Source organism: Zingiber officinale, chromosome 2B (genome assembly GCF_018446385.1).
Source record: "Zingiber officinale cultivar Zhangliang chromosome 2B, Zo_v1.1, whole genome shotgun sequence".
Classification (NCBI taxonomy): Eukaryota; Viridiplantae; Streptophyta; class Magnoliopsida; order Zingiberales; family Zingiberaceae; genus Zingiber; species Zingiber officinale.
This window is the reverse complement of record NC_055989.1, coordinates 443,954-470,261: the sequence shown is the minus strand read 5'-3', so window position 1 is coordinate 470,261 and position 26,308 is coordinate 443,954. Positions and strand designations below refer to the sequence as shown.

Genomic DNA, 26,308 nt, shown 5'->3' with positions numbered 1-26,308 from the left:
CAGATGTGTCACTGTGTGTCTCGTAAGATATAATGGTATGATAATTGATTGACCAACACATGGTGGTCGAGTAGGTTTATACATTCCAGACCAACTTTACCTGAAATACTCATCCATTCATCGTGTTAACTAGGAGCTATGTTGACTTGGTGTTATATATACCAATTGGCACGGTCTCAATTATGCATAGGACTTGGTATGCACGTGAACGGGTATTATGCATAGGACTTGGTATGCACGTAATGATGCACACGGGAATGACATGCGCAGAGAGGATATCTAGTTTAAGACGTCTCTTGAATGATGCAAGCAGGGAGGATACATTCAATGTCCTAAAGCAGGATTTAGTCAGGATGGTTATAAATCCTTCACTCCCTAAACTAGTGAACGATACTTCAGCAAGGATTAAAGACTTTCAGAAGTAGTGCCTACAAGCTAATTTAGGCAATTATCTAGGACATTGGTTGCCTTTTCCATTTCGTTTTTTTTAATGAGCGGTCTTAAATGGTGATGGTGAAAAGCACAATCAATTGACATGACATATTAAATATTATGTACATAAAGGGATGCTGAGATGGTTCATTTGGTATGAATCCATGCAAAGCATAAAATCTGTAGAATAGCCCAACTAGAGAGACAAAGTATTAACTAAAGATAATTAGCAAAGAAACATATTGTGCACTGCAGATCTAAGAGACTGTCGCTGTTGATGCAAGTCTTGAAGAATTGAAACACCGAGCTCCTCAGTCTCTAACACTGTCCTTCTGCCCTCCTTTATTCTTTCAATAGAATGGTTGAGTCTCTCTATTGATATCAATAGCCTGCTCCTTTGCTCGGGGGAGGCATGTAGTGCAAAAGAAAAGATGGCAGTGGCAAAGGTATATATTTCAGTATATCTGCGTAATTTAATTTTCCATAAGTATAGTAATCCATTGAATACACATGCGTGCGTGGCACGCTTACGACTAAATATGTTTGCCAATCAACACAGACCGTGTTCCATGTAGAAACTCTACTCTGATTGTGAATTTTAAATTCACAATATCTAGTGAAAAAAAAAAAATAATAATCATATATGCAAGTGCCAATACATTAGTGATAGCAAACCTGCATCATAGCTATAGACTTCAATTTAACTCACTCCAAGAAGTCATGTTTCATATTTTCCTTGTAACTCAGTGCTTCTACCAAACATAATTAATTTATATTTCAGTGTTTATAAGACTACATACAATTAGTTCAAAAAATATGACTTAGTACACCTCTCCCTCCTTTGCCTCGTTTTCATCTCTAGCCCACACGATTGTCATTTCTACTTGCATCGCCTACCTACCATCATATTTGTTAAACTCAGTATAACCCAAAACAAATCTACCAAGTTGGATCAGGATCAGCAAGTGCTAATACGATTATGGTTGATATCTCAGATATATTTACTAGGGTTGCTGGAATAGTGGGGAAAAAAACCAGTAATCACAGATATCTAGCAAAAAAATGATAAAACTATTTAATAGTGGGAAGAAATCTGTAAATTTCTTCACTGATTGTACAATTTCAGTAGGGTTGAAGGAAAATACTAGTCTTGGGAAGATATGGAGAATGGAACCCTTCGCGATTGCAATATGGTCTAGTACATGTTTGATCGTCCATTGAAGGAGGAGCATAGCAGAATGTGCTCAAAGAATTTGAAGCATGAAGGTAAGGGATGAATTGTTTAAACTGGATAATGGGGTACACAGGTGCAAGTGTAACTAGATAATACAGCTAAGGGTTAGAGTAAATGTGGTGTGTAATAATTTATATAGTTATACTTTTTAATTCTTTTTCATTTTGTTCATTGCCAACACAGTGAAAATTCCCCAAGGGACCCTGCCATTGAAACATATGCAAAGGTGTTTGTTGCTCACCATGGTTGGGTAGTACATAAAACATGCAGTTACTATTGGAATGTATGCCCTTCTGTCATAAGCACAGCTATTGAAGAAGCTAAATGAAGATGATGAGTTTCTGCTATTGATATTGGAATGACTCATTATCATCAAACCTTAACTGTCAAAATGGATGATGAATAAGACACAATTCTAGGGTAAACATAAAAGTAAACATGAGGTAGTGTATTAGCAATCCATACACTTAACTGGTTTTAAAACACTGTGGAGTACATCGTAGATCTAGCTATGCTTAAGATTAGAACATTGAAATTTCACTCGCAGAAGAATTTTAGCTAACTAGTTGTTGAATGATCACAGAGGCATCAGTAATAACTTACATGCAAACATACATCAGAAGCTCAGGTCCCGTCGTCGAAAGAGCTATATAACTCGAGACAAATGGGGATAGGTTGGTGAGGAGGACAGACACATCCTGGTGCTAGATATTGGCTAAAGGAAGAAGAATTCATGATGCATTTGTTGATACACATTGTCTTGAGCTGCATGAGTTTACTTGTGAAACGTTTGTTCACATGGGAGAGACTCTTTTAGTTTGATTGATCTTTAGGCGAAGCTAGATAAATGGTAGACATCATTCTGGATCGTTAGTCTTAACCCATATGATTTTATTATTTGAAATTAACACTTAAGTTTTCCCACCATATCGGAGGGGGGTATTTTTTTTTCTCAATTCTTTCAAAGTTAAGAGTTAGAGTTAGAGTTAGTTTGATGAAAAGTTCTTTATCGATCAAAACAAATTGACCATTAGCTTCAAAGACTTGAGGCTCACATTAATTGAAATAGAATTTTTATTTAATTTTTGATAGTATCATCCTAGATTTAAACAAACTGTATCAGCCCATCAAACTAACTTATAAAAATATTTTAATTTTAACATCAGATCTACTGATCTCATCGACCCAATAATTATGACCCATTTAAAGTCTATTGGACTAAGTACAAAATTATTTTAATATCATATTGTACTCAAATAAAAAAATTATTATTTATTTTCCGTCAAACAATCATAATATTTACTTTTTGATTTTTTTCCGGAAAATACATTTATTTCTATTTTCATTCAAATTTAAATTATTTTACATATTTAATAGGTTTAATATTAAACATATTATACATATTTAATATTTTTAATCATTATTAAAGTTTAGCTCCTCATTTCGACCTAACAGGTTTTGTCATCTATAAGATGTCCATGTCTTTCTTTACGAGGGTAACTGTTCACATGGAACTTGCCGGCGCCGGTTCACATGGTTGCCGACGCCAACTCACATGTGTTGCCCCTCCTCTTCTCTTTTATAAGCTCCTCCCACCTACTAGTAATCTTCATCTTCGACAATGACTCTTGTGGTGATGGTTCTGATGATGATGTTTGCCTATGCTTCCTCCCTCTTGCTTTCGCTCCAATCATTCGCTCAACCACCGATCACGTCCTCCCATGAGACCTTCAACGGGTCGAAGCCCCCAAAGTCTCCGTCTACACCAATTGAGTTGCCATCAAGAGTATTGCCATTGCCACCAAGAGTATTGCCTCTGCCACCACCACCCCCCACGAGCTAGGGTGATCACTACTGTCGAAGTCGCTCCCAAAGCTGCCCCCAAAGAATAGATGTAAGTCACTAAGAACTTACAAGTTCAACGAGGAACAGAGACCTTGAACGAGACTTTAAGGGATTCTTTATAATCTTCTTTATCTATATTAAGCATGTGAGTTTTAATTAAATCCTATACAAGAAAAGGAAAAAAAAAAAAAAAGACAAAGACAAAGATAAAGAGTGAATAATCAAAATATCTGTATATATTTTAATTAACATAGTGAATTCAAGGGATTATAAATATTTTATTTGAATGAAGCTAGTAGTTTGTCCTTTCGTTTTTAGTTTTACAAGGCCAATTATAAATATTGCTCTAGTTTTCTTCTGTATGGATATGGACGACTGTTGTATTAGTTGTGCCTTGTTCAGTTTCAACTGAACCTAAATATATAAATTAAAATGTTTTTAATTAAAATGTTTAAGTTTTTGTTGGTGTTTGATCGTCGGTCGATCATGAGAAATTATGACTAGGATATGGAAAGATTCATACATATATTTTAGCCACGACAGTAGATACATGTTATATAAGGTCATTCATTACTCATAAAAAAAAATCCAATTGTTTTAGTTTGACCACTTAATTCAAGTATGTATCTTCCATGTATTTACATATGCTCCTAGATATCAATTATTTCATAAATCATTTGTGCACTGAATGTTTTTAAGTTTTATGCATGACAAATATAGTCTATATTATTAGATGTATTACGGAGAGGGTCTTCGGCTTAATTTGGTCGGTATTAATTAGTAATCAAATTAAACCACTAAGAATGGTATCAGGTATTTAATTTCCAATTAATTTAGTACTTAAAAAACCTTTAAATGAGCTCATTGTTGCTTGGCCCTTGCATATCCTCCGTTTGATCATTTATTTGGATAGATGCATCTATACCGTTTATATGTCACAATTTTTTTAAAATTTAAGGGGCATAAATGTCCCTTTAATGTTGTAAGCAAATGGTGGGGGCCCATAATTAGGGCAGAACCAACATCCCCCGCCCCGCAAGGAAACTCAACTGTGTCTCTGAAGTCTCGGCACTCGGCAGTAGCCGTTTCTCAGCAACGGTCACCTGCAGCCTCGGCAACAGCGCAGCAGTCTCAGCAGTAGCCTCCGGAATACAGCTAATATAGTTCTTAAACTGCGGCAAACTAACCATTGTTTCCTCTCCTTCACTCTGGCAACGAGGATGCCGAGCGTTTGCCGGAATGGAAGTTACGGCGAGTGCTTCTCCATTAAAAGGTTTAGCATTGTGAGAGATTTAAGCTCCTCCGTTACTTTTCCTTGTATTTTTTTTTTACTGTTTCCAGAGATTGACGAATCGAGTGATCATTAGGTTTCCTGGGACCAGGAAACCATCAATCGGAACCTTAGTGAAAGGGGATTCTTTTTTCTTTTTTTTTTTTTTTTTTTAAATCTCTTAGACATTAAAGCCAAAAACCAGATACTTGTGTCTTCCTTAGCAAGTTGATCTTCTTCCACTATGTTTTCTTATTCTCCTAGTATTTTCCGTTGGCTATTTTGAAAGTTTGTAATCCTTCTGAAACCGCCACAAGTTAAGCTACATGCAGTTGTCATCATATCTAAGGCTTTTCAGTTTGGTAGAAATATATATGAACTTCATTGATTTTCTTGTGTTTCTAATTTGTTTCCATAAATTGATGATTAAAGAATTTTGTATTATTATTATTTTTCAATTGACAAAGTCATCAACTTATAACATTTGACAGTATATCACAACATTAAAGGAAAAATTAGAGCAATCAAGTGCTGAGACTACACCGAATAGAACACACAGGTTTGTTGTAGCCTTTTCAATTCATTTCTTTTTCGTCTTGCAAATATTTTTTTGGAAAGAAAGTGCAAGTCATCTATTATGTCTTAACGGGGGAATGCTAGTGGGAAATTATCATAAAAAGGAGATAACTTTGGCGTTGTTCTGTTAAAGTTTTTTTGTTGACAATGAGGAGAGGTTCTGTTAACAATGGATTTGTTTGGTTGCCCCTTGTCGTGCACACAGCCGTAGCCACCAGAGGCTAGAAAGGCTGTTCCTACTGTCTTTCTACTTCTCTTGCGCTTCTGTGTCTCTCCCTCTCTGCCTCTCACTGTCACTATTTGCGAGATAGAGGTGAACATACTTCTTCGTCCTATCCGTGGAAAGCTTGGGCACTAGAACTCCTCTAATTCAACTTGTCGTTCCAAGAAGCAAGCATACTTCTTCCTTCATTTCTCTTTCTTTATCACATCCACACAAAAAATTGTACATTTGCTAACTTTCCCTTTTTTCCTCAGGCATTGAGTGGACCCTTGGATGATTGTTTGAAGCTGTTGAGAGGCCAGTGGGATGAGCAAAAGCTGGTCGGTCTCCTTCTCACCTCAAAATTCTGTCATGGGGACGACACAACTGCTGTTCTAAAGGTCTATGATGCTGTCGGTGCTTGTTTTCTTCAGAGACTCATCTTAACTGGTAATTCTTGGGACCTTTTCCTAATAACTTCAACTTTTGTTTATTTTCTCATGATTCAAGTTCCTTGGGTTTTCTTTTAGGTATGGTAAAGGGATCTGGTGGGTTTGGTAGTGCGGAGGATAAAGAGCCATATTTGAGGCTCTCCATCACCCTTCTTACTGCATTGTGTCAGGTGCCAGAAATTGCTTCATATGAGGAAATGGTCTCTAAAGTTCCTCTTGTAGCTGAAATAGTTACAAAATCGTGAGTTTTTCATTTTGGTTATTTTTCTTTTAAAATCTTCAGGTTGTATTGAGTAATTTCTATGTCAAAGAATTCAGAATTTTTTGCTATGTAATATCTTATCTTGTTGTGATAACATGATTGATTTTCACGTACTAATTGTAGACGCAGTTATTTGAGTATTTTATTTAATAATTTTCTGGACTTATTTTTTTATACTCTAGCATTCTTCATCCGGTATTGTTGTCAGTATATTTACAACAAATCGCTACATGATCAATTCTTAGCTTTGTCTACTTGTATCAGTACAGAAAATGGTTCGAGTACATACCGATATTTTATCGCATACTTTCCTTGTGGTTGCCATTGGCCAACCGATTTACCTAGTTATGGAAAACATCCTTCTTTTATCCGTTACTCATGGATACTCATCATGTTTGTTCTTGTTATTTTGTTCCTCAAAGATAGCAAAGCTAGCATCACACGAATGTTGATCATATCTATTCTTGTAACTTGAATAACTACAATCGAAGTTTGATGTTATGCTTCTGTACCTTTGTTTGCTGATGTTTACAACAAATACTAAAGTTCACATTTCATACTGTTTTCAGATGGAGCAAAAGTATTTTTATTTTAAGTTATATAATGTAATCCCTCTGTAATCTTCTATTCTGATGTTGAGTTTTGACTGCTTTGCTTGCATTGAAACTAGTTTGGGTTTTGGATGCAGGTCTGACCCTTGTTGCTGTTGCTTCGGATAGTGGAAGAGCAAAGTTTTATCAACCTGGAGTCAATTACCTGTTGCTCTTGCTTTGGATGCAGGTCTGACCCTTTTTTTCTCTTGTTGTGACCCTCTTCCTTAAGGAAGGTGCTGAAGCAATCTCTTTAAGGGGTCTAACAGGATCATCTTATTCTTTGTAGCTCCTGTTTCAGCAGCCACCTCTCCAAGGTCGTCAATAGGAGATATTTGGCCTCCAGACTCTCGATAATGTTTCTCCTTGACCTTGGCTTCGTGAATCTGCACTTGACTCCCACCAGGGGTAGAAAGGTTAGGAGGAGATGATTGTCGTAGGACTAACCTTTTTCCCTGAGAGCGAAACTCTGATGGAGCTCTTGTCTCAGGTGACTCCGTTAGATCAGTCGCATGGGTAGAAGCTGTGATTGTCAGAGAATATAACATCGCATGAGTGGCGGTATTGGGGCTAACTCAGACCCTTCACTATTAATGATGTCGGACACTAGAGAAGGAAGATAAACTAGCGCCTAATAAGACACTCACCTTTATCCATCGACATGAGCTGGTCGCTGTTGGATGTCAACTCCCAGTTCAGTTTCTTGCTGATGGAAGTGTCATATAAAGTTTTATTTGCAATACAAAGAAAGGATAATTAATACATAAAGAAAATTACTAGACATGAAAATCTCACCCAAGCTGTCAGTCAGCGGCATATTTTTGGGGCTGAACCCGACCAGATGAAGCAACGCCTCATTCTCCACCAAGAGGATGACGTTCAACATTAGGTCCTTAAGAATGAAGGTCGTCTCTAAGTACACTGGCTCCGATTTGTAGTCTCCCATCTTAAATTATTGTGGAGTTCGTCGAGCCAGAGAGTAGACCAAATATAGGGTTTAGGTCGTTTAATGAAAAAGAATCGATCTTTCCATGCTTTGTTGGAGGTTGGACAGTCACCCAAAAATTTACATTTATTCCTGGTAGTAAAATGAAGGTTCCAGGTTCGGGAGGCCAAATGTAAAAATGATAATGGAAGATAACTTTGTTAAGGGGAATGTCATATATCCGGAAGATGATGGATGCGCCGCAAATCATACGGTAGGAGTTGGGTTGCAGTTGAGATACCGAAATAATGAGCTAAATCTTGTATGGAGGGGATGGGAAATCGTAAGCCGCCTATCAATTGACTATAGAAGAAAGTAGTAAAATCGGAAGGAGGAATGTTAGGTCGATGATCTCGTCGGAGAATCCTAATCTCATGGTCTAACGGAATGATGTAAAGCTCCCGTAGTTTGGGTCTTGCAGCTTCAAGGAGAATCGTCTATTGAGTCACATACCATCTGATGGAGGATCTACTAGCAATCATAGTTGTAGAGGAAAAAAAAGCGGAAGAGTAGAGAAATGGAGGAAAAAATCCAGTTGAAGGAGTCACAACTTACTTATCTTTGCAGGGATAGAAGACAAAAGATGGAGAAAGGAGAAGAGCGCAAGAACACAATAGTGAAAGGTAGCGAAAATAGTTAGAAGAAGGCTAACGGTGGTATTGCAGGGATCTTCCTACCATCTGATGAGTGTGCTAGACAAAAACAACCACCATCAAATCACCACCATTAAAAACATTGGTAGGGATAATTTACGAGTTGACTTTTCATTTTCCGTGGTATTCTAAGATGACTATTGGATCTAGAAGTAAAAAATGTGTCACTATACCTCACCATTAGATTAAAATTGACGTTAAAAATGTTGCCAGCACACACCCCTGCATTTAAGGCGGTTCGGCGTGCTCGTGGCCCAAAGCGGAGAGCGCATGCAGCTCATGAAATGCCTTACCACATTAAATTACCAAGCATTTGATCATGTACATTAAATACCGCATTTTTTCGTTTCTTTTGTAGCCGAGACCCCACATAACATTCGGAGCAGAACCGATGCATTACAAAATTAATTGACGATAGTGTGTTACGCCTCAGCATAACACAATATATGAAGAAAAAAAAGAATTCCAAAAATATAGAGTTCTTGGAGTAATTGACTATCATAAGATAAAAGTACTGTCCCACCTAGAGTATTAAAAAAAAACAACAAAGCATAAAGCTTACTTATCTACTTTAAAGGGCAAATACAGAGTTCTACAAGAAGTAGGTAGGAGTGTAATGGAGATAAACCCTTTATTGATACGATAGAATCTAGAGTTGCCGCAAGATCCATTAAAAGAGGTTCACAAAAGAAATCACAATTTTTATGATAAAAATCTGATGTAAGCCTAGCAGAACCATTGGATTAAAGTTTTCTAAGCCTTTTTCAGCAAGAATTCTTGATCAGACTAGATCATGAAATTAGGTTATGGATGCGATTTTAACTTGGTAAGTTGTATCCATCGGGTTTAAGCAGAGCTACCGGTGATATGCCATATAACAATTTGAAGTAATCTCAGATGAACACTATGTAATTCTGAGTATCAAAGATTCAAAGCTATTTTTATGAAATTTATCTGATATATCTCATTGTCTTAGTAACCAATGATTGTACTAATCCAACATTTTCTTAGCCTTTGATATCAACATAATTGATAATGCCCATCTGATTCAATTAATTAATCAATAGGGTCAACTTATTTCAGTCAGATAGGAGATAGGTTGACTTTGGGTCGACCAATAGCCTTCATCTTAGTTGGAGTCAATTTACCAAGTTTAAGACGTCCCTTGAATGATGCAAGCGGAGAGGATACATTCAATGTCCTATAGCAGGATTTAGTCAGCATGGTTATAAAGAATTTCAGAAGTAGTGCCTACAAGCTAATTTAGGCAAATTATCTAGGACATTGGTTGCCTTTTCCATTTCGTTTTTTTTAATGAGCGGTCTTAAATGGTGATGGTGAAAAGCACAATCAATTGACATGACATATTAAATATTATGTACAAAGTATTAATGAAAGATAATTAGCAAAGAAACATATTGTGCACTACTTTCTGCCCTCAGTCTCTAACACTGTCTTTCTGCCCTCCTTTATTCTTTCAATGGAATGGTTGAGTCTCTCTATTGATATCAATAGCCTGCTCCTTTGCTTGGGTGAGGCATGTAGTGCAAAAGAAAAGATGGCAGTTGCAAAGGTATAAATTTCAGTATATCCTCGTAATTTAATGTTCCATAAGCATAGTAATCCATTGAATACACGCGTGTGTGGCACGCTTACGACTAAAGATGTTTGCCAATCAACACAGACCATGTTCCATGTAGAAACTCTACTCTGATTGTGAATTTTAAACTCACAAGATCTAGTGAATTTTTTTTTTTTAAAAAAAATCATATATGCAAGTGCCAATATAAGTGATAGCAAACCAGCATCATAGCTATCGACTTCAATTTAACTCACTCCAAGAAGTCATGTTTCATATTTTCCTTGTATATTGACTGTAACTCAGTGCTTCTACCAAACATAATTAATTTATATTTCAGTGTTTATAAGACTACATACTATTAGCTTAAAAAATATGACTTAGTAGACCTGGGAGGAGCAGTAGAAGATTTACTATCTGCAATAGAAAGAGAATACTTGAAATACAAAAGAAGAGAAAGCTAACACCATATATTGAAAGCTTCCTAAATGAATAAATTGTTGCAGCTAACATAAGCAACTCGAACCAGAGCACCAGAAATGTAATATGTAATACTGTGTGTTCCCGGCTCTGTCTGGTAGCATCAGTATTGCTGGATCAGCATCCACAAGGGCTTTAACAACTACCCAGTTTGTGCCCTTCACAGCCATATGCAAGGCAGTTTGCCCCTTCTCATCTGTCCTCCTGGCAAGATGGGGATCCTTTCCAAGCAATGCCTCTACAATTATTAGTTTTATTTAAAGTTTTCATTTGATTAATATTAAAATTTTAGACAAATTATTATTGCTCAACTAATGCATTGGTAGCAGAGTTTAGAGTGCCAAACATGTAGAATTTGAAGAGTAAAAACAAATTGTATCGACACTTCAGAATAATAAGCTCAATACTCATCTACATCATATAAGGCAGTAAATAAACAAGAGTATCAACTTATTTCATTCATATTTCATCTATTTATGGCATAATTAACACACTATTTATAGGATGCAACACCACTCATTTGACATTGGAGCAAACCATTGCATATTGATCTAGCAAATGTTGAAGGTACATAGTAGTCCAAGGAAGGATTGGTATCACTATCGACTGAATTTTAGACCACAAATAATAACACAATTACAAAGAAAAGTACTAGAATTTAATGATCTCTTAGTGTCGCCGGCGATGAAGAGACTAGATCTGTGCCGGCGACACTGAGCAGAGGAGATGAGGGTCGGTGTCGGCAGAGGAAATCGCGTGAGGAAGAGATCTTCTTTCCTTGGCTCTCGTCGGCCGGCGAGGATGGATTGGCCGAGAGGAGGAGCCGGCGGTGCTCTCGTGGCGGTCGGCTGGCGACGCTAGGCAAAGGAAGTCGGCGTTGGTTGTGGTGGCCGGTGGCTAGCTAGGCCACGAGCATAAAGAGGGGAGAATCGGCAGAGGCTCGGACTCCTTGGCCGATCACCTTGTACACGAGGGAGAAGGCGGTTTTTGTGGCGCCGGTTGGGAAGGGTGGTTAGGTCTCGGCGAAGATGAAGAAGAGGGCGCGTCGGGGAACGGCTCGGGCACGCGGGAGAAAAAAAAAAGAAAACGGAGAAGAATAAAAAAAAGAGAAAAACAAAAGAAAATAAAACATTTCCTCGTTTAAATTGGGTACTAAACAGGTTTCCCCGAGGCTCCGTTTTATCCCCGTAAACTCGTGCATACGAGCTCCGAAATTTTTTTAAAAATTCCGAAAAATTCTCTTAAGATGATATGCCCATTTTTGGTATTTTACAAAAGTTTTCATTAGATTAATATTAAAATTTTAGACAAATTATTATTGCTCAACTAATGCATTGGTAGCAGAGTTTAGAGTGCCAAACATGTAGAATTTGAAGAGTAAAAACAAATTGTATCGACACTTTAGAATAATGAGCTCAATACTCATCTACATCATATAAGGCAGTAAATAAACAAGAGTATCAACTTATTTCATTCATATTTCATCTATTTATGGCATAATTAACACACTATTTATAGGATGCAACACCACTCATTTGACATTGGAGCAAACCATTGCATATTTGATCTAGCAAATGTTGAAGGTACATAGTAGTCCAAGGAAGGATTGGTATCACTATTGACTGAATTTTAGACCACAAATGATAACTCAAGTACAAAGAAAAGTACTAGAAACATGCTTTCACCTTTGTTGATCTCTTAGTGTTTCAAAACATAAGAAGGAGCTAGGACAATGATATACAAAACTTGAGCTTTATGAGGCATTTTAAAAACATTGTAGAATTTAATGATCTTTTACTTACCGTCCTTTGAACTCCAACAGCTATTCTCTTGCAGCTTCGTTAGGATTAGGATTGGTAATTCTTTTAAGTTCACTCTTGCAGATTGATTTCTTTGCTCCTTTATTTGATTTTTGACTCATCAGAACAGATTTAGGAGTTGGCGAATCAATTTCTAATTTCTCACATTTCTTACTGGGAAATTTCTGAATAACAATAGGTTTTGTTAAGAGGGATTTGGATAGGACACCCATCATTGCTTCCGTCGGCTAGTTGTGGTGTAGTCTTTTGTGTTAGTACTGTCTTTTTCTTGGAGTAGGTCTCGGTGCGTTCTGGAATATGCTTTTGATATGCAATGTGGTGATGTTTTTTCTGGATTCTTGAACAGATGTTGGGTTTTCTGAGTTTGTTCTTGATGAACATTTAGATGATGGTATTGGATTTCTGCAATTGTAATGATATATGCTTTGATGATGGAGTGGGAGTTTGAACAGGTGTTGAGTTTTTCTGCATTTGTGTTGATGAACGATCTGGAGAAGGAGTTGATAGTGAAATGGGTGTGGAGTTTTCTGCATTTATGTTGATGAACAATCGGATGATGTTGTGGGTTTGTGAACAGGTGTTAGGATTCGGTTTTGGTTTTTTTTGTGTGCTTGGTTGTGGTTTTGGTATTTATGTTATGAGAGCATCTCGGGTTTGATAGCAAATGAAGATGGTGAGGATTTGGAATAGTTTTGGGTTTGAATTGTGATTTATTTGTAAGGATTGGAATTTGCATTATTTTAGTAAATGTTTTTTTTTACTTACCTACTGATGCTTTGATTGTATATGTATGATTAGCAATACCAAATAGATCACCTTATGTTAGTAGAAGAACTATGCATGATTACTTGTGTGTTTACATATGATTAAATCGAGTTTCTCTATTTATCTAACTAATTATAGACATGGGCATGAGCGGTGATAGTATGGGATGGCTGTCATGGGGAGGACCCTTCCAAACATGAATGATAAAGAAATGTAGAATGGCTACGGATGGACAATTTATATTCTCCTAAGAGGTACCTCTCAATGGATCATGAATAAGGACCAAATGAATGTGCGCTAATAAAGGTTGCCACAATTGCCTCATGTTGTTATCCATTTATGCTATGTTGAAGTTATATTGTGAATTGCCTCATGCTTACTAACAGTTCTGTCTTATGAATTGCATCATGTTATTCCTGTTGGAAATTGCTTCATGCTTATCATGCTGAAATTTGGTTGTGAATTGTTGTAGATTTACAATGTTCAAGTTCTGTCCTATGAATTGCCTCATGTTATGTTCCAATATGCTATGTTGTAGTTCTATATTGAAATCACATCTTATTTATTACGTTGAGGTTCTGCTTTGTGAATTTCATCATGTTAATCCTGTACGATAGGTTGAAATTGTTCATAACTTTTACTTAGACTTGCTCTTGTGGACATTGAAGTTATGTAGGAGCAGTAGCCATTTTTTCTAGCACTGTTTTTGTTTTGCTTCTCCTATCACTATATGGTATTTTTATTAATAAGTGTGCTTTTATTCTCGGTGGCTCCTCGAACTTGACCACGGCCATGGAGATGGCGGTCCCGGCTATGTGGCTTAGGCCTACCGACAGCTTTGTCAGATCCCTCGTTCCTTTTCAGTCAGTATTCACCGTAGAACTAGGGTGGATACATCGTGTCTAAGAGTATTTTTCTTTCTTTCTGCTTTAATGGACTTGAATCTACTTGTATCGGACTAGTCTGTGACTTTTGGCTCCACCAACAATTGTAGTAAACTATAGGTTGGGATCTCCTTAGTTTCAGATTAGTGGATCGACAATAGCCTATAGTTTCAGATTAGTGGCTGAGTCTCGGATCATATTACATTTGAAAGTTTAGAGATGAATAAGTGATAACACGTTGACTAAAGTTAAAAATAGAAACTAGATTCAGTTCATAGAAAAAATTATGTTTCTATAAACCACTATAAATCTCGGACATTAAGTTCAACTCGAACTCCAAGATGAGTTCACATGCCGGGTTAAGACCTAACATTTAAAAAAATCTAATATTGCAAGTCTAAAGTCAACAAAAAAATCAATTAGAAAAATTAAAATACAAAGGCAACTCGTAACACATTTATAAGCATTACTAAATGCATAGAATTTCGTTGAAATTACAATAGAATGACAAAAAAAAAGAGAGAGAAGAAGTTTACTCTTAACCTCTCTTTATTATTAAGCATTACATTTAAAGCAGTAGTAAGATATCGCATGTCTCTCTTTATTATTACATCGATCGTTACATTTAGACAAACATAAGTTTTAATTTATTGTTAAAAAATCGTTACATTTTAAAAGGATGCCTCTGGGTAGATAGTAGTCTAACACTATTGAACAAATTTCATATCAGATTAGTATGGCTAAATTTTTCAAAACATCAAAATTAAAATAACTTAATCAGAAAATGAGCAAGACAATTCAAATATTGGACGAATTCAAGCTTTTTACCACAAGTAAACGCAATATATATGACCTCGCATGACAGGATGGAACAGGACACCAAACTAAACTACTTCATCTACAAACTAAACTACTTTTTACAGAACCATGGATAAACATAAACCGAGACTAGTAGCCGAGTTAAATGTCTCCCTTATGTGCTAGTCACTATTCCAAAAGCTAGTAGACGCCCGAGATTTACCTCCTCCGTGTTTGTCCTGAGACGGGTTGGCGGGGGCGTTGGGGCGAGCTTATTCGTCTTTTGCCACCATGGATAAACATAAACAATAACAACATTTGATGCGTCATGACGATGCATACATCTGAATTTCCAGATCGAGCTTTCCATCATGACTGTAAAAGTTACCAGGAACCACAAGAAAAACTTGTCTGGAAATAATTCAAATAAAATTTTCCATTGTTGGACGGAAGCCTTAAGCTGAAGCTCTATTCCTGTATCTGTCCTCACTACCAGTTTAGTAGATGTCCTAGAAGGACGAGATTGACTGTAACACACTACTGAAAAGTTATGATATGAACATTTACATTTATCAAACATATTAAGCAGCACAAAGATGTCGCCGTCGTCGTCATTGCTTGCATTGAGCACTAGTAATGGCTCCCGCTAGACTCATAGAAACTCGTAGTGGGATATCATAACTGAAGTTGTAAATTGTGAAGTTGTGCTCCGTCGTAAGGTGTTGTACCAGGGCTCCATATGGTGCATTGAAAGAGCATTCTTTGACAAAGCAAGGGCGAGACAGATAGCTACATTCCTTTTCATGGTTTGAAATGAATCCTCAAGATAAGGGACATATTCTTTACATTCGTGGATAGAATGAGAACAACGGATAGATAAAGACTCTATCACTTGTTCTAGAGCGTAGTTTCGAATAAATCCAGGAGTTGAGGAGGAGCACCTCCGGCATTTAGGACATGTAACTATGAATCCTTTCTCAAACTGCAAAGTGTCTATTTTAACACCCAACAAAAGATCAACAACATATTAACTCGGGAAGAACCACAAAAGATCAACAACATATAAACTCGAAGAAGGACATGGTAGATAGGTGGGATGAGATGGCCGTTGCACAGAGCACATCTAAGGATATCGAGCTTTATCCTCACCGTCGTCCACTCTGAAGGACTGGATGAGTTACTCTTCTCTTCCATATTTTCAGTTGAGGGACTGGATGAGTTACTCTTCTCTTCTATATTTTTAGTTGAGGGGCTTGATGAGGTACTCTTCCTTCTTCTCTTCTTCCTTTTGCCACTGGAGTGTTTGATTGGCATGGAGGTCGAGCGATGAAGCACCGTCGTCAATGCAGGAGCAATTAGAAGATGGCGAAGGCGAAGGCGAGAAGAATGTGTAAGCGAGAGGAGAGGCAGTTTACAAGCCGAGAAAGAGAGAAGGAAAGGATTCTGCAACTAATTTAATGTCTCTTTTTTTTGCTTTAATACATCTTGTCTCTTTAATACGTCTTGTGACCTACAGATAGACAGCTTTTGAAATTATTTAAGGCATGTGACCGGATAACATATCAATAAAAAGCCACAGTGTGATGTCGCTGCCCATTCTCATGATGTTGCCTTCAATGTGATTGTCAGACGATTGGGTGGGGCGAGGGTAGGAAGTTAATGTGAAGCAAATGTGTGATGAGATCCGATTGAAGCATACGGAGAAAAAGGTGTTCAACCATCTGGATTCTGTCATCTTGGTCCAAACCCGTAATATTGTTTTAAATCTGATTTAAATTTATTATAAGCTCAAACTGAAATTAAATTGACCTCCATCTACTTTATTCCCAATAAATCCTAATTAACATATATATAAAATCTTAGTCAAATTTGATTAATAATTCTGTTGATCATTTGAAAGTGTATTGTTTAATACAGAACCTGACTGTAGGATATTAATCGAGGCTCGCTTTAGGCATAGTCCATTAAGGCCTATACCTAGGTTCTCAATTTTTATTGGGGTCCATTATTTTTAAAATATTAAATATATTTTTATGTGCTTTCATCTCCGCAGTCTGTCTTGTCAGAAATACCATAGCCTCTCGCTTAGACCGACTGCGGAGATGAAGGCATCCACAGTCTCTTGCCCGTTCGACCAGTGGAGCATGGACATTGTGGGGCCATTGCCCATGGCGATAGGTGAGCGGAAGTTCCTGCTCATCACAGTGGATTACTTCCAAATGGGTCGAATTCGAGCCGCTGGCAAGAATAACCGAAAAGATGGTCATGAAGTTCATCTGGCAACACATCATCTGCTGGTTCGACTTCCCGCGCCGGCCCGTCTCAGATAACGGAAGGCAACTTGCGGGTCAGAAACTCATAAAATGGTGCGGAGGATATGACATCCAACAAGCTTTCACCTCCGTGGCCTATCCTAAGAGCAACGGGTAGGCTAAAGTCGCAATTGGGAGATCTTGCGAATCTTATGCGCGCAATTCCTAAAGAAGGGACCGGGATAACTCTGTTCCACATGGTGTATGCTTGCGAAGCGGTCGTCCCCGTCGAAGTCGGAGTTGATTTCGATCGGATACAACACTACAGCGAAGACAACGCCCAGCGGAGGCTTTTGAAGCTGGACTTGGTAGATGAATCGCGTACTATAGCTCAATATAATCCTTAAAATATTATCATTTATAAAGAACTAAATGTGAGCCTTTTTAGGCATGACGCAAAAGAAAAAATAAATCATATTTTTTATACCTAAACTAGAATAGTTGTAAATGATAGAACGGAGACAAAGGGAAAATCCAACAATTTATGACTATAAATACATCTAAATAAAAGTTAAACTTAATATATATCAAGGAAACGAAATGATAAAGGTATCTAACTCATTATTGCTCAAAAATAATAAAATTTTCTATTTCGATTGGACAAAATATGGATGAATGCATCAATATTTGAATTTAATTAATTAAGGAGCATAGTAGCAGCACAGATTAGCATGTTAGTGTTAGGTGTGGTTTCTCTTCTCCAATCTCAACGAACAAGAGAAGCACAGAGAGAGGGAGTTGGAAAAGGGGAATAGGGGAACTAAAAAAAATTAAAAATTTTATTTTACATTGTATGGATATGATAAAAAATTTCTAATTCATATTATTATTAATTAAAGGAGAAAGCATCACCAATGAAAAGGAAACTAACAAGAAAATACTAGGATTGAGAGATAGAAGAGGAATAGATTTGTATCTTATAAAATAACATCTATAATTAAAAATAAATTTAATTTGTTAAAACAAGAGAGTTCCTTTATGACTTTATCAATTGGAACCATAATGAGATTTTTCCGAAGCATTGATTAGAGATGGAGATCATGTAAATCTTTAATCACGTGGGTCCTATTATAAAAATATATTTAATATATTATAAATAATAGTTCAAATTTTTAGAAAATGAGATTGTGCAATCTTTTATCACATAAATCTTATTCTTTTTTATTCTCTTTAAAAAGCAAATAAAAATATATTTAATATTTTAAAAATAGTGGACCCCAATAAAAATTGGGGACCTAGGCATATGCCTTAATGGACTATGTCTAAAGCGAGCCCTGATTAATATCCTACTGTCAGGTTCTGTATTAAACAATACACTTCCAAATGATCAACAGAATTATTAATCAAATTTGATTAAGATTTTATATATATGTTTAATTAGGATTTATTGGGAATAAAGTAGATGGAGGTCAATTTAATTTCAGTTTGAGCTTATAATAAATTTAAATCAGATTTAAAACGATATTACGGGTTTGGACCAAGATGACAGAATCCAGATGGTTGAACACCTTTTTCTTCGTATGCTTCAATCGGATCTCATCACACATTTGCTTCACATTAACTTCCTACCCTCGCCCCACCCAATCGTCTGACAATCACATTGAAGGCAACATCATGAGAATGGGCAGCGGCATCACACTATGGCTTTTTATTGATATGCTATCCAGTCACATGCCTTAAATAATTTCAAAAGCTGTCTATCTGTAGGTCACAAGACGTATTAAAGAGACAAGATGTATTAAAGCAAAAAAAAGAGAGACATTAAATTAGTTGCAGAATCCTTTCCTTCTCTCTTTCTCGGCTTGTAAACTGCCTCTCCTCTCGCTTACACATTCTTCTCGCCTTCACCTTCGCCTTCTTCTAATTGCTCCTGCATTGACGACGGTGCTCCATCGCTCGACCTCCATGTCAATCAAACACTCTAGTGGCAAAAGGAAGAAGAGAAGATGGAAAAGTACCTCATCAAGCCCCTCAACTGAAAATATAGAAGAGAAGAGTAACTCATCCAGTCTCTCAATTGAAAATATGGAAGAGAAGAGTAACTCATCCAGTCCTTCAGAGTGGACGACGGTGAGGATAAAGCTCGATATCGTTAGATGTGCTCTGTGCAACCGCCATCTCATCCCACCTATCTACCAGGTCCTTCTTCGAGTTTATATGTTGTTGATCTTTTGTGGTTCTTCCCGAGTTTATATGTTGTTGATCTTTTGTTGGGTGTTAAAATAGACACTTTGCAGTTTGAGAAAGGATTCATAGTTACATGTCCTAAATGCCGGAGGTGCTCCTCCTCAACTCCTGGATTTATTCGAAACTACGCTTTAGAACAAGTGATAGAGTCTTTATCTATCCGTTGTTCTCATTCTATCCACGAATGTAAAGAATATGTCCCTTATCTTGAGGATTCATTTCAAACCATGAAAAGGAATGTAGTTATCTGTCTCGCCCTTGCTTTGTCAAAGAATGCTCTTTCAATGCACCATATGGAGCCCTGGTACAACACTTTACGACGGAGCACAACTTCATAATTTACAACTTCAGTTATGATATCCCACTACGAGTTTCTATGAGTCTAGCGGAGCCATTACTAGTGCTCAATGCAAGCAATGACGACGACGGCGACATCTTTGTGCTGCTTAATATGTTTGATAAATGTAAATGTTCATATCATAACTTGAGGGACGACGGTGAGGATAAAACTCATCCAGTCCTTCAGAGTGGACGATGGTGAGGATAAAACTCGATATCCTTAGATGTGCTCTGTGCAACGACCGTCTCATCCCACCTATCTACCAGGTCCTTCTTTGAGTTTATATGTTGTTGATCTTTTGTTGAGAGTTAAAATGGACACTTTGCAATTTGAGAAAGGATTCCTAGTTACATGTCCTAAATGCCGGAGGTGCTCCTCAACTCTTGGATTTATTCGAAACTACGCTCTAGAACAAGTGATAGAGTCTTTATCTATCCGCTGTTCTCATTCTATCCACGAATGTAAAGAATATGTCCCTTATCTTGAGGATTCATTTCTATGTGTCTCGCCCTTGCTTTGTCAAGGAATACTCTTTCAATGCACCATATGGAGTCACTGGAGTGAGGTTTAGGGTTTAGGATTTGGGGTTTAGGGTTTTTAGGATTTTCGGGTTTAGGATTTAGGGTTTAGGAGTTAGGGTTAGGGTTTCGGGTTTAAGGGGTTGGGGGTTGGAGTTTAGGGTTAAGGTTTATGGTTTTAGGGTTCGGGGTTCGGGGTTCGGGGTTAGGGTTTATTTCTGAATCTCAACTACAACCAAATTCTTACCGTATGATTTGTGACATATCCATCATCTTCCGGATATATGACATTCCCCTTAACGAAGTTATCTTCCATTATCATTTTTACATTCGGCCTCTCGAACCTGAAACCTTGATTTTACTACCAGGAATGAATGTAAATTTTTAGGTAACTATCCAACCACCAACAAAGCATGGAAGGATCGATTCCATATACTTGGCCTACTCTCTAGCTCAACGAACTCCACAATCAACTTAAGCTGGGAGACTACAAATCGGAGCCAGTGTACTTGGAAATGACCTTCATTCTTAAGGACCTAATGTTTAACGTCATCTTCTTGGTGGAGAATGAGGCGCTACTTCATCTAGTCGGGTTGAGCCCAAAAAATGTGCCGCTAGCCGGCAGCTTGGGTGAGATTTTCATGTCTAGTAGTTTTTTTTTTTTGTATTAACTATCCTTTCTTTGTCTTGCAAAGCAAACTTTGTATGACATTTCCATCAGCAAAAAACTAAACTAGGTGTTGATTTCCACCAGCGTCCAGGTCATGTCGATGGATAGCTGGGGTGTCTCATCAGATGCTAGTTTCTCTTCCTTTTCTGGTGTCAGACATCGTTAATATCGAAGGGTCTGAGTCAGCCGCCAATACCACCACTTATGTGATGCTATATTCTCCGACAATCGCAGCTTCTACCCATGTGACTGATCTAACAAAGTCACCTGAGGTAAGTGCTTCATCAGAGTTTCGCTCTTGGGAAAAAAGGTTAGTCCTACAACAATCATCCCCTCCTAATCTTTCTATCCCTTGTGGGAGTCAAGTGTAAATTGACGAAGGCAAAGCCCAGGAGAAACATTATCGAGAGCTTGGAGGCCAAATATCTCCTGTGGACAACCTTGTAGAGGTGACTGCTGAAGAGGGAGCTGTGAAGAATAAGTTGATCCTGTTAGACCTCCCGAAGAGCTTGCTTAAGCGCCTTCCTTAAGGAAGAGTGACCCTCCTTCAGCGGGAGAAATTCACCTTGCACTCAAAGACATAGCTCGGGAGATGCGTTGTCAAATGCTGGAGCGAGAGTTTGGGAAAATCCCTTAAGCCACTAGCTAATCGCCTCCTCTCTCCTATGTGCCAACTGGACAGAGGCATTAGAAATTGGTCAAGCGTCTCCTCCTACCGGCGTTGAACTGGATTCCCTCTCTAACTTGGCCTCTCTCAGACTCGAGGCGACTAGCGAACAGAAGGGACTCAGTCCCTCTCTTGAAGAGCAATTGAAATAATATAAGGAGGATGTGATACCTTTCGATAAGAGAAAGTTGAGCATTCCATTATCTTAAGAATACTCATGTTAGGTATCAGATCCTCCATATAATATTTTAATTGCTTTTCAAGAGAGGGATTAAGTCCCCTCTGTTCGTTGGCTGCCTCGAGTCTGAGAGAGGCTAAGTTAGAGGGGTACCTTGTTCAGCGCTGGCAGGAGGAGATGTATGACCAATGCCTAAAGTCTCAGTTGGCACATAGGGGAGAGGAAGCGATTTGCTAGTGGCTTGAGGGATTTTCCCTAGTTCTCGCTCCCGCATTTGACAACACATCTCCCGAGCTGTGTCTTTGATGGTAAGGTGAATTTTTCTCGCTGAAGGAGGGTCACTCTTCCTTAATGAAGGCGTTGAAGCAAGCTCTTTGAGAGGGTCTAACAGGATCAATTTATTCTTCGCAGCTCCCGCTTCAGCAGCCATCTATGTAAGATCGTCCATAGGAGATATTTGGCCTCCAGACTCTCGATAATGTTTCTCCTTCGTGAATATACACTTGACTCCCACCAGGGGCAGAAAGGTTAGGAGGGGATGATTGTTGCAGGACTAACCTTTTTTCCCGAGAGCGAAACTCTGATGGAGCCCTTGCCTCAGGCGACTCCGTTAGATCAGTCACATGGGTAGAAGCTGTGATTGTCGGAGAATATAACATGAGTGGCAGTATTGGTGGTTGACTCAGACCCTTCACTATTAACAATGTCAAACAAGGAAGATAAACTAGCGCCTAATAAGACACCCCTCCTCTATCCATCGACATGAGCTGGTCGCTGTTGGAGTCAACTCCCAGTTCAGTTTCTTGCTGATGGAAGCGTCATATATAGTTTGCTTGGCAATACAAAGAAAGGATAGTTAATACAAAAAGAAAACTACTAGACATGAAAATCTCACCAAAGCTGTAGGCCAGCGACATTTTTTTTTAGCTGAACCCGACCAGATGAAGCAACGCCTCATTCTCCACCAAGAGGATAGCGTTGAACATTAGATTCTTAAGAATGAAGGTCGTCTCCAAGTATACTAGCTCCGATTTGTAGTCTCCCAACTTAAGTTGATTGTGGAGTTCGTCGAACCAGTGAGTAAGCCAAGTATAGGGTTTAGGCCGTTTAATGAAAAAAAGTCGATCTTTCTATGAGGTTGGACAGTCATCCAAAAATTTACATTTATTCCTGGCAATAAAATGAAAGTTTTAGGTTCGGGAGGCTGAATGTAAAAATGATAATGGAAGATAACTTCGTTAAGGGGAATGCCATAATATCCGGAAGATGATGGATGCACCGCAAATCATACGGTAGTTGGGTTACAGTTGAGATACCGAAATAATGAGCTAAATCTTGTATGAAGGAGGGCATGGGAAATCTATCAATTGACCATAGAAGAAAGTAGTAAAACTGGGAGGAGGAATGTTAGGTCGATGATCTTGTCGGGGAATCCTAATCTCATGGTCTAACGGAATGGCGTAAAGCTCCCGTAGTTTGGGTTTTGCAGCTTTAGGAAGAATCGTCCATTGAGTCTCATACCACCTGATGGAGGATCTACTAGCAGTCATAGTTGCAAAGGAAAAAAGAAGTGGAAGAAAATGAGGGAAAAATCCAGTTGAAGGAATCACAACTTACTCATCTTTGCAGGGATAAGAGACAGAAGATGGAGAAAGGAGAAGAGCGCAAGAACCCAATAGCGAAAGGTAGCGAAAATAGTTAGAAGAAGACTAATGGTGGTATTGCACCGTTTCTCTATGTCGTCAATTGTAGGGATCTTCCTACCATCTGATGAGTGTGCTAGACAAAAACAGCCATCATCAAATCACCACCATTAAAAGCTTTGGCAGGGATAACTTATGAGGTGACTTTTCATTCTCCGTGGTATTCTAAAATGACTATTGGATCTAGAAGTAAAAAAGGTGTCACCATACCCTCACCGTTAGATTAATATTGACGTTAAAAACGTCGCCAGTACACCCCCCTGCATTTAAGGTGGTGCAGCGTGCTCGCGGCCTAAAGCGGAGAGTGCCTGCAGCTTATGAAATGCCTTACCACATTAAATTATCAAGCATTTGATCATGTACATTAAATACCGTACCTTTTCTTTTCTTTTGTAGCCGAGATCCCACATAACATTCGAAGCAGAACTGAGGCATTACAAAATTAATTGACGATAGTGTGTTACGACTCAGCATAACACAGTATATGAAGAAAAAAAAAGAATTCCAAAAATATAGAGTTCCTGGAGTAATTGACTACAACAAGACAAAAGTACTATCCCACCTAGAGTATTCAAAAAATCAACAAAGCATAAAGCTTACATATCTACATTAAAGGGCAGATACAGAGTTCTACGAGAAGTAGGTAGGAGTGTAATGGAGATAAACCCTTTATTGATACGATAGAATCTAGAGTTGCCACAAGATCCATTGAAAGAGGTTCACAAAATAAATCATAATTTTTATGATAAAATCTGATGTAAGCCCAACAGAACCATTGGATTAAAGTTTTCTAAGCCTTTTTCAGCAAGTAAGAATTCTTGATCAGACTAGATCATGAAGTTCGGTTATGGAGGCGATTTTAACTTGGTAAGTTGTGTCCATCGGTTTAAGCAAAGCTATCGGTGATATGCCATATAACAATTTCAAGTAAACTCAGACGAACACTATTGTAATTCTGAGTATCAAAGATTCAAAGATATTTTCATGAAATTTATCTGATATATCTCATTGTCTTAGTAACCAATGATTGTACTAATCCAACATTTTCTTAGCCTTTGATATCAACATAATTGATAGTGTTCATCTGATTCAATTGATTAATCAGTAGGGTCAACTTATTTCAGTTAGACAGGAGATAGGTTGGCTTTGGGTCGACCAGTAGCCTTCATCTTAGTTAGATGGCTAATAAACTGACGGAATATGGAGCACGAGGACGCTTTGATATCAAATTGATGTTGCCTGAAAAAAGCTAAGGTATCATATTAATGCAGAACTGATCGAATCAAATTGATGAGATGATATTAAAACAACTCATCTAGTATCAAAACTACTAAACATCCTAAAATAAGATAATTACCATCTTGAAATATTAATTGTATATATAAAGGTATGGTGATCAATATGATTCTCTTCTTACAACCCAACAAATTCTGACACTAATTTTATGAGTTATATATACCAGTGTCACAATCTCAACGATGGGGTCAGAGAAGTAATCAAATGTTATTGCCAAGTACTCATTCTGAGGAATGAAACATGAACAAAAATGTTTGTTGCGTGCATCTTCTCGATGACATCTGTGAAGCCAGTGATAAAGGAGGCTATGTCAATGACAATTGAAGATCACAACAAATTTTTTGCTTTCACTAACAGTTGGCTTTTGAGCATCACTGATGGTCTCCTCAATAGTCAGCACACAAGTGTAGCCAGGAATTTGCTTGAATGCAAAGAGGACTTGAATGTCATTAGATTGGATGAAAACTTGCTTATTTGGTTGTTTGTCGAAATTAGCATTTGACAATGCACTAGAGACCACATCTAGTATTCCAAGGCCTTTCTTTGAATCGAGATAATCAGTATTCTGCATGAACATGAGTTGAATGATATAAATCTATAAAGAAGATGTACAAATGCAGATATGAGCAGATGTGTCACTATTTGTATAATGGTCTGATTGATTGACCAACACATGGTGGTCGAGTAGGTTTATTCATTTCAGACTGATTTTACTTGAAATACTCATCCATTTATCGTGTTAACTAGGAGCTATGTTAACTTGGTGTTATATATACCAATTGTACATGAAAGGATGCTGAGATGGTTCATTTGGTATGAATCCATGCAAGCATAAAATCTGTAGAATAGCCCAACTAGAGAGACAGTATTAAGGAAAGATAATTAGCAAAGAAACATATTGTGCACTGCAGATCTAAGAGACTGTCGCTGTTGATGCAAGTCTTGAAGAATTGAAACACCGAGCTCCTCAGTCTCTAACACTGTCCTTCTGCCCTCCTTTATTCTTTCAATAGAATGGTTGAGTCTCTCTATTGATATCAATAGCCTGCTCCTTTGCTCGGGGGAGGCATGCAGTGCAAAAGAAAAGATGGTGGTAGCAAAGGTATAAATTTCAGTATATCCTCGTAATTTAATGTTCCATAAGCATAGTAATCCATTGAATACACACGCGTGCGTGGCACGCTTACAACTAAAGATGTTTGCCAATCAACACAGACCATGTTGCATGTAGAAACTCTACTCTGATTGTGAATTTTAAACTCACAAGATCTAGTGAATTTTTTTTTTAAAAAAATCATATATGCAAGTGCCAATACATTAGTGATAGCAAACCTGCATCATAGCTATAGACTTCAATTTAACTCACTCCAAGAAGTCATGTTTCATACTTTCCTTGTATATTGACTGTAACTCAGTGCTTCTACCAAACATAATTAATTTATATTTCAGTGTTTATAAGACTACATACTATTAGCTTAAAAAATATGACTTGGTAGACTTGGGAGGAGCAGTAGAAGATTTACTATCTGCAATAGAAAGAGAATACTTGACATACAAAAGAAGAGAAAGCTAACACCATATATTGAAAGCTTCCTACATGAATAAATTGT

General features: G+C 37.7%; 1 long non-coding RNA gene across 8 annotated transcripts; it reads left to right on the top strand.

The window, feature by feature from the left end:
• Nucleotides 1–4,509: 4,509 nt before the first annotated feature.
• Nucleotides 4,510–26,308, top strand: LOC122044944. Of its 8 annotated transcripts, XR_006129845.1 has the most exons (8): nucleotides 4,510–4,784; nucleotides 5,273–5,340; nucleotides 5,835–6,009; nucleotides 6,090–6,252; nucleotides 6,962–7,053; nucleotides 13,284–13,451; nucleotides 24,531–24,656; nucleotides 24,865–25,601. It is a non-coding gene; the product is annotated as an uncharacterized LOC122044944 (long non-coding RNA). The 8 variants fall into 8 exon arrangements; XR_006129846.1 differs by lacking the exons at nucleotides 24,531–24,656; nucleotides 24,865–25,601 and adding an exon at nucleotides 25,610–26,307; XR_006129844.1 differs by lacking the exon at nucleotides 24,531–24,656 and having other exon boundaries at nucleotides 24,865–25,599.